Below are 10,363 nucleotides of genomic sequence, written 5' to 3' on the forward strand. Positions count from 1 at the left end.
GGTGGCTTCTAAATTCATCCCTGTTTGGATCCTAAGGAATAAATGGGACTATGCTAAATGCTAACACATTCATGACATGCTGTGCAAAGACTAAGTGCACATACAGTATTGAAAAAAGATAGGCATGTATTAATTGTTCAGGTAAGAACATAGTAAAATATTGAAAAACTGTGTAAACCTAAAAGGCTTTTATGCTTGACGTGCTTTCCATTGTATAATTCTGTGAAATGACAGAGGGCGACTCGTGAGTAATTGTTCTCAAAACCATCAAAAAGCAGCAATGAGAGGAATTAGTTTGCCGAATAATTTGTCTCGTGAGACGTTTGTAAATGCATGGATTTCTTAACATATAAACTGATGACTGATTAGGTTGTGGGTCATTTTGACGACACATGAAAAAGTTTTTATGATGTTTTTATAAAACATCACTTTACTTGAAGGGGTGTTTGTTCGTGGGGCTGGCATGGCACATTCATGGTCGTGGCATGGCACGTGTCGTGAATATGAAGGAGATTTTATAGATGTTTATGACAAGTGTCATTAATTGCAATAAAAATGACATAATTGAACAAATGACAAAGATGACATTGTTTGAGATGTCTTTGTTATGACAACTTGACATTAAAGCAACACTATGTAGTTTTTTACCTTTAAATAATCTCTCTAAAATTATTTCAGTGATAGAACAACTTTTAACTGGACAAATTGTACTGTTGCTGCAACCTGAGCAGCCTCCTAGCTGTTACAAGCACACTCTGAAAGTGGCGGTGGAGGGTAGGAAACACAGCCCGCCCCTTCCCCTGCCTGCAGAAGAGTGTCTGATACCAGGCACTGTTGCGCTTTTCAACCACATGAGGGAGCTGTAAGTCATTTTTACATGGAAACTACATTGTGTTGCTTTAACCCATACATCATAACTTGCCATGACAACTTGACATTAACCAAGACAACATAACTGACCTCTTTTTACCAGTGATGCAAATATAGTTTGTCATTAAAATGTCATTAAGTGTTAATACTCTGTTAAATAGTTTTTATAACAGCATCATGAATATTCTTCAGTTCATAATGTTTATTTGACCGAGTATTAATAATATTTGACATAGTATTAACACTTAATGCCATAACAAAGATATCTCAAACAATGTCATCTTTGCATTAAAAATTACATAACTGAGTAAATGACACTTAATGGCAGTTGTCATAAATGTGCATAAAATCTTCTTCATGTTCATGACACGTCATGTTATGATTATGAATGTGTCATGTCGGCCTTATGCACACCCCTTCAAGTAAAGTGTTACCAAGTTTTTTTTCTAGTTTTCTATTTTTTACAGTGCAGGGGAAAGCAAGAGGTACGTAAAATAAAATGAAAGTTTCTAAGTAGTTGCACACATCTAAATCCTTTTTGGCATTCAGAAATAGACCCAGATAGATTTCAGCCTAATAGGGATACTTGCACAGAATCACCAATTTCACATGTATTTTGTGTATTTTCAAAATACAAAATACTGTATTTGTATTTAAATACATTTTTCCTCACAGTATTTTGTATTTGTATTTAAATAAATTTTTCGACACAGTATTTTGTATTTGTATTTGAAATACATTTCCATGTATTTATGCCCATCTCTGATTAAGACAATGCTTGTATATGCAAATATACGCTTTTTATATAAAAGACTATGCAAATTAGAGTTAATTCATGGTCATCTTAAATGTGTATTTATTAAAAACATTTACACCATTAAATTACACATGGTAATGTTATCAATAGTTGTCAGATAATAGCTATTGAAAGAGTGGATTTTTTTCTCCTTCAATGCATGTGTTAGCCACGGTTTGAAGATTGTAAACAGTTTATTTTATTTTAATTAACAGTTGAGTAACTTTTGGCCCTAAGTTAGATGTTGATTACCACTAAACCAGTCTAAAAATCAGTCCAGTTTCCGCAGCTGTAAACCCATTGGCTTTTAAAGTCTTTTTTTCTTATAATAAACTGACATTGATAACACATTCAGTTTATGTGTTTATGAGTACACTTTCAGAATGCTCTCAGTTACATGAAGATCCATACATATGCATCTGTGAGTGTGGTGTGCTTATGGGGGGTCGCGCTGAGACGAGTGAGCATAAGGGTGAGAGGGAAAACAAAAATCTAGACTACTCCACAGCAGCTAAGTCACTACATTGACATGGCAGAAGGACAGAATGCCCTTTTGTTCTGGGCACTGAACAGTAAGACTCTTCCTTCACTCTTTCAAGTAGCCATCCGAGTCTGTGTCTGCTTCTAGTGCTCCAGTGGAGCGAGTTTTCAGCCATGGTGGCATCATTCTGCTTCCCCATCGCGCACAAATGACTTACAGACTTTTGGCCAATTTGATCTTTTGCAAATGCAATGCAGTATAGGGGCCTCCCTCCACCTGTCCACAGCACAGCATTTTATTTCTGTGGTAAGAGGACTTGAAATGACTCGAAACTAAAATGGTAGGACTTTGGACTCGACTTGAAACTTGTTGGCTTTGACTTCTGATTCGACTCGGGACTTGCCTCATCTTTGACTCGACTTGACTCGGGACTCGAAAGCAAAGACTTGTGACTTACTTGTGACTTGCATAACAATGACTTTGTCCCACCTCTGTGATTTGCACAGAGACGTAAAATGCACTTCCAAAACTATTGCAACAAAAATCAAAAAGACTCTTTGAAGTGGTATTATACGTAGTGCTTCATTTGATTTAAAACATTACTTTAAATGTACTGGATCTGTTTAAGGTGAGCAGCTACACATAAAAGAAGAACATGGAGAGACTGCTCAGAGATGTTCACCTGCAACGCAGCTGCTGATGCAGGAGGAAACACAAGCGAGGTGTGTATGTTCAATGTAGGTATGTTATAGGTGAGTGGTGGCCGGTGACTTCTTTTTTCGAGGGCACTCGATGCAAAGTTCGTCAGAACACGTATGTTGCCCTTCATGTGTGTGGTTTGTAATTTCAAAATATGTGTTCTGCGTGCATCACGTGTTTTGTCAAAATAAGTGCCTGCTGCAGACGCGTCTGAAGGGTTTATGATAAAAGAGACGCTCACGTTTGCCAGATACTCGCATTCTCATGTGTAGTCAGAGTTTACTGTTAATGGAGTGTCTTGCATGTATTTTGTGAACGTGAGCGTCTCTTTTATCATAAATGGTTTTGACGCATGTGCAGAAGGCACTTATTTTGACAAAACACATGATGCACATGGTTCACATGAAGCAACAAACACATTTTTGAAAACACACATGACACTCCGAACACATATTTTGAATTTGGGCCCCTCGAATGAGCAGTCAAGTGCCGCCACTGTATATGTATATTTAAATGTTGCAATATACATAAACTAAACTGGTGGACCTGTCATTATTATGATAAATATCGTCAATAAATATCAGCCATACTGACAGTAAACATACAATTTTTTAATTACAGAAAATTACTTTTTACAGGTGTTAATAAACAACGACTCCATAAGTTTCCTTTTTCCAAAATACTGTTATTCTCGTCCCTAAAAACTGCCATTAACTCAAGTTATATATTTTATTTTATTTGTGTTTTAAAGTTATTAAGTAAAGTGATGCTTACTGTTCAGTGCACTGATGCCAGGGTAACAATTTAACAATTTTTAACAATTTTACCCCTGCCCCCATTAAATATCTTTGTCACATCATTTATACGTGTTTGATAAACATATTTCTTGCAATTATCACTCAAATGTGCTGATATTCTGTTTATGTATGTTCTGTATTCTATATACAGTACCAGTCAAACATTTGAACTTACTTCCAGTGTCCAAACCTTTGACTGGTACTGTATACAGCACTATACTGTGGTATATGTGTACTGTACTTTCCTATAATATACACATAAAAAATATCGGTCTATATATCAATATCTGCCTTTTTTACTTCCTAACATCTGTATCGGCATCGCCCCCCCCCCCCCCCAAAAAAAACCCCTCATTGGTTGGGGTTTAGTTATGTTTAAAAGTTATATTTAAAAACAACTAAATAACATCACAAAAATAGACAAAAAAGACTTTTTTATTTAAACTGTTTTATTACTCTTTTTTTGGTTATTTTTCAGTATCTAAACAACCATCACTGGATGTTGAACATGGAAGGTCAGGTTGTGTGTGAAAGAGAGCAGCCCAACTTTATCTCTGATCTTGAAGCGCTGATTGCCTCATTCTACAATTGTAACCTCCAGTATCAGGAAGAGTTTTTTTCAACTCAACACCTTTGAGTTTGTTCAGAGGTTAGACACTCATTTCCCATTCATATGTTTTTTACATTTATATTTATTCACAAAGGTTAAATACAGTTTATTGATAACTTATCACACATTTTACATTATCAACGTCTTCAATAAACACATTGAATGGGTGGTAATTCACTTATATATAGTAACCTAGGTTTGGATTGAATCCCCACAATGCTTTTTTGTGAAAAGCTGAATTTTCTCTACATAAGCTGGGTGTCTAAAGAAGACAATATCATTAAAAACTGGGGGATGTATGAAAATAAAATCACACCTAAAAGATTTGCATGTGCAGGATACAATTTCTTTTGCATGTGCAGTGTACATGAAGTGTAAAAAAGTGTAAATCAAGTTGCAAGCAGAAGTTTTGCAACATTGTACAGTGTAATCGTAAGTGTGGGTCATGTCTTGTAAAACTGAAACTTTATATTAAAGCTTAATAAGTATGAACTGTATTCATCTGACCTAATCTTAATCTAATATAAAATATTTAGGACACATTTAGTTGTGATATAGTTGTGATCCAGTGCACAATTAAGATCAGATTTTTTCTACAAATTCTGATTCGGGCATTAACAACATGAAGTACAAAAGGCATTTTGGATTTATACTATGCTTAATAATTGTTTAATGTGGGTTGCAGCCCTAACATTCAGATTTCTATTTTGACTAGAACGTTTTTTTTTTACAGACCATTGATCTTCCCCAGTTACTTCTGTTTACACCAAATAATACAATTAAATTGCACAATTAATGAATAAATATTTAATAATTACTGTGTAAGTAAGAAGACAACATCCAAAAGTTCATCAAATTTTTATTTTTAAAATGCAGCCTTGGCTGAGCACCTGAAAGTATACACAAGTTTGTGATTTTTTTAATAGAAGAATATAGTTTAAGGTGGAAAGTTTGGTTTGTTTGCAAGTTTTGTCAGTGAAATGCAATGTATTTTGTGTTAAAATAAATAAAAGTGACAACACAAGTTAACTTGTTAAAAGTAACACAAAATGTGTTGTTCCAATAATAACACTGATTTTGTTGTGTTTAACACATTCATTTTTGGAGTGTAGACCTCAAAATAATAGTATTTTTTGTTGTTTGCTTTGTGCCTTGCAGATGGTTTCTCGACATCAACTTAGAACGTGGATCAAAGATGAAGACAGGGAAAATGACTTAAAAGAAAACTGGCCAAGTTGTGCAGAAAAACACTACTGTGAACCCACAGGTTTCCTCTCTTCTTCTTAAAAAACTTACAGACTTTGAATGGAATTTTGTTTAGACACTTACACCATATACTGTAATTTGATTAAAAGGAAATAAAGTTTCATGCATTGTAAATGATGTACTATTAACTGTTAAAGGAGCATTTCACCCGTAGAAACATTAATCTGTATTGAAAGTGCGTCACCCATAGATATGTATATAAAGGCTAGATGGCTCGTCCGCGCTGCTGGCCAATTGAGTGCAACGTCCGCATTTTGGCGGCCATCTTACGACAGGGCGCTCGCTCACTCGTAGCATTGGGTTTTAATGCTGCAGGTACTTTTAAATGACCATAACTTGCTTAATTATTTACCGATTTTCAAACGGTTTGGTTTGTTATAAACGTCAAAGATGTACCTATGACACTGCATACATATACTAAAAATAAAAAATAAATTCATGAAACATGTTAAAGCATCCAGAATTATAGCCACATTAATAACGTTTGTAAAAACCCAAACCGTTTGAAAATCGGTAGAAAATTGAGCAAGTTATGGTCATTTAAAAGTACCTGCACCATTAAACTCAATGCTACGAGTGAGCGAGCGCCCTGTCGTAAGATGGCCGCCAGGTGATGCCGTTAGGGACTCCGCCTTGAGCCATCTAGCCTTTATATCAGGGGTCGGCAACAGGCGGCCCGCGGGCCAAAAGTGGCCCGCCAGCAATATTTTCTGGCCCGCTGGATTAATTTGAAGTCCGCTTTTTAATTTTTTTTTTAATCAGACTTTTTTATTTTACAATAACAGTTTACAAAAATGTCCCCGTGTATCATTCCTTCATTCGTTTTTTCAAATCAAAACCAAAAAGAAAATAAAGAAAAACGACTTGTTTTTCTATTATTTATTTCCTGAACTAAAATCAAACGACTCGTTTTCTGAATGTGCGCTCAGATCAAAAATAAAAAAAGGAATGAAAACGGGTTCGGACAAATTTTAATTGAACACCTTAGCAGACATATACCAATGAAATAAATTTAAACAGATCAGGTACTAACAGATTACATTTTAATAAGGGTTTTAATAAGGGTTTGAATAGCAACCATGCTTTCCTGTAAGTCTCATTCGCTTACAGTCCGACTTTGAACTTTTTTCATTATTATTTATTCGCGTATAACACACTGACAAATAGCAAGAATGTCCTGAAAAAAATGCGTATAATAGCTATCTTAACGGGCCGCTTTTTATCGGTCTCTTTATCTACCAGCGCATCCGCGATCATAACAGTCAATAGAGTATGAGCAAACTTATAAAAAAAAATCGATCAAATAATTGCAGAGGTATGACTTCATGAATCATTTGCAAATTTACCTCGTAAATCATGTCAATTCATCACGCGTGAAGACGTTAAACTCCGTGACATTGCAAATTACTGAAAAGTAATTGCTGGCTTTTAGAAACCACTACAAAATATGATAAAAAATAAACTCTTTTACTGCAGTATTATTTTAACTAATACACTTTTAAAGTAGATTTGAAAGGAATACTGTTGTGTTCTGCTACTTGAACTTGGGGCTCGAGCCCGACCTAAGGTTCGACCTGCCTTCGAAAACAGCAAGTCAAGTTCGTTTACCGTTAATTATTAAGACTAAATGGGCAGGTAAATTCGTTAAAAAAAATGAAAGTAATCCGCCAAAATATGGTTTTACACGTCTATTAAAATAAAGCCATTATTAATTTTCCTAACGCATAGTTCTTTGATCTTTACCTCCGTTTAAAACGTTATAAATTTGGCAAAGGAGGATGTTTAGCAATTTGAACAGCAACTCCGCAACCAACTCGGTTTATGATGGTGAGAAATTTGAGTGAGAGGCTTTGTCCTATTTAATTTATTATTTATATTTCATTATAAATACAATGAATACAATGTTAAAATAATATTTTTATTGGCACGAACACAATTTTTGTATAACATTTAAAATTATCTGTCTCTTTTCGTTAGAGACATTTGAATGTGAGATTCTGGAAACGTGACGTTAAGTTTTGCGGACCCGTCAGGTCGGGAAAAAAGCGAACACAAAGTGTATGAATGTATGAATAGAAACTTGTCGGAGCTGGACAAAAAACAGTCCAGCGGAGACCTCCTTAAACCTTATGTGTGTATGTGTGTGTCCCGGATAAATATTAATAAAAAAAGGAATAGTTCAAAAGTCGGACTGTAAGAGTATTTCATGAGAGCATAAATGCCTGTAATATTACCACTATAGTACTTGATCTGTTTAAAATGATTTCATTGATATATTATGCCTATAAAGGAGTTAAATAAAAAAAATGTCTAATCCAGTAATTAATTTTTTTATCTGAGCACACAATCAGAAAACCCGTGGTGGTTAATTTTTTCATTTTTGTTTTTAATTTGAAAAAAAAAAACGATTGAACGAATGATACACAGACCCATTACCATGTTTTTAGCTATTTTTAATGCCGTCTTTCGTCTTTTAAATAGGAAATAAAGACAATGTTTCTTGACAAAAGATCAGATAGCCTATACTAGGCTAATTCAAAATAAGACGTAAGTGTGCCAACAACAGTTGGCCCGCCATCTACTGGCTAAAAAAAATATTGGCCCGCGGCCAAAGTTACTTGCCGACCCCTGCTTTATATACATATCTATGGTCTCACCCCCTCAACAAAGATATTGGACTTCCTGCTTTCAATGATGCAAAATGATGATTTTTACATCATTGAAAGAAGGAAGTACAACACTGAAATCTGTATTTCTCCTGTCTCAGTGGCAACTGAGAAAATGATGCATGACCATTCAAAAACATGACTGGGGTTCTAACTATACAAAGCCTAATGCAAATGGGTGACGTGTCCCTTTAATTGCAATACAAAAGTACTGCTGGCATTTTATCCAACATACTTATGTTAATGTATTTTTCCCTCCTGACTTTCCTTTTTCTTTTTTTTGCATAATTTTAAAATATTTTAAAACCTTTCCATTCTTTGAAAGTTATAAGAGCACTTGATTGTTTATATTCTGATCATTCTTAACTGTTCTGTTAACTGTCAAGTGCATTTATTTCATACAGCTGACATTTCAGCCAACATGTTTATATAAGGCAGTTTTGTGGCTTTTGCCTGTAAAAAATAAAGGTTTTAAATTGTGTGTGTGTGTATTTACTTTCCATTTGAGACTACTGTTATGTAAAAACAGTAATAGTTCTCATGTTTTAATAAAAACTATTCATAATTTATTGCAATATAACACATGTAATGACTAATTTATATTTAAGTGGCATATCAGTAGAATACATAACTTGGTTATAGTTTTGTAAAAATACAGTAATTTGCTGGCATTATAGCTGCCATTATGTAAATTTACAGTGTAAAGTTTTATAGAAAATACTGTAAAAAATAAATTGCAGCATGATACTGTATCTGGCAATTACAGGTCAAGTCTGTAAAAGTTGTCTAGTTGTAAATATACAGAATGTGGCTGGCAACCCAATTTACAAGGAACAGTTTTAAAGTGAGGAGACAGCCACAGACTCTGCACCCCTATACACACACTAATAAACTAATTCAGTCATATGATGTCTGCGCTCCGGTGGCTTGTGGTGGCTTCATCATCAGCGCAACCAGACCAGCAGAGTCGTTGGCAACCTTCAGAAATCGACTGAAGACACATCACTTTTATTTACACCTGAGCCTGCATTGCTACTTACTTTTTCTCTTATTCTGTTCTTTCATTATATAAAACATAACCATGCCTCATGTACTGTGTTAGGTTGACCGAGACAAGATTCAGAGCAATTATGTATCTTCCACCTCATTTGTAAATCGCTTTGGATTAAACCGTCTGCTAAATGTAAATGTACTTACTAGCCAAAAGTAATTAGTTACACTACTAGTTATATTACTTTTCAATTGCACACCCCAGCATAAAAGTTTGTGAGTCTGTGAATCCATGAAAGTTGCAGATAAATGAAGAGTACAACAGCCTCAAACTATTTGTTAAACAAGTTATGTAATGTAATAAAGCTGTAACATATATACCAAAATTTGCAACAGGCTCAAGCAGGTGACATACATGTAACTAGCAACTAGCCCTTTTTGGATGGTAACTGTAATGTATCTGTTTTTTAGTAAATGATTACTCTACCAGTTACCAGGGAAAGTAATATTATTAAAGTAACGAGTTACTAGTTTCTGCCCAACATTGTGAACCTTAATCCATTTTCTACGTTTTAAACTTTGTGAATGGATTGTGGGGAATGTTTAGCCCACACTAATTTAAGCCACTAATATGAAAACAATACACGGTCACTATATTCGTTCGGATGATAATTAGGGTTTATTTTAGTGATGCACCAATGTATCGGCCGCCGATATTTATCGGACGATTTTTGATGAATTTGAAACCATCGGCATATCGGCAATAGCACAAGAAAGGCCGATACCGATTGTTTATTAATTAACTGCATAAAGAAATCCAGTATATGTAAAAAAAAAAATGAGTTAATGTTGTTAATAAAATAAATGCTGAATAGCAAAAACCACCTTTGAAGGTTGTCATGCAGTCTTATTATATTTGTTTTAGCTTAATTTGTGCCTCTCTTATTTTGTTGGTCAGTTGAATGTTCATTAGATTCAATCCATGTTCAGTAAAAATAATTTGATGCAGAAATAAACTAGCTAATAAACCAACTGTATAGTATTATATACAAGTGTTTAATATCGGTATCGGCCCAAAAAAATCCTATCGGTGAATCCCTAGTTTATTTTATAAGAATTATGTAGTCAGAGATAAATGTTACTGAATGTTAAAAATAAAAGAGTCTTACAGTTAACAACAACAAGTAA

At 34.5% G+C, this 10,363-nt stretch overlaps 1 long non-coding RNA gene across 1 annotated transcript; it reads left to right on the forward strand.

The window, feature by feature from the left end:
- The first annotated feature begins 1,713 nt into the window (after positions 1-1,713).
- Positions 1,714-5,826, forward strand: LOC141365240 (uncharacterized). The gene is made up of 3 exons (XR_012370426.1): positions 1,714-2,869; positions 4,122-4,292; positions 5,412-5,826. It is a non-coding gene; the product is annotated as an uncharacterized lncRNA (long non-coding RNA).
- The last annotated feature ends 4,537 nt before the right edge of the window (positions 5,827-10,363 follow it).

This window comes from Misgurnus anguillicaudatus, chromosome 7 (assembly GCF_027580225.2).
Source record: "Misgurnus anguillicaudatus chromosome 7, ASM2758022v2, whole genome shotgun sequence".
NCBI classification, from domain to species: Eukaryota; Metazoa; Chordata; class Actinopteri; order Cypriniformes; family Cobitidae; genus Misgurnus; species Misgurnus anguillicaudatus.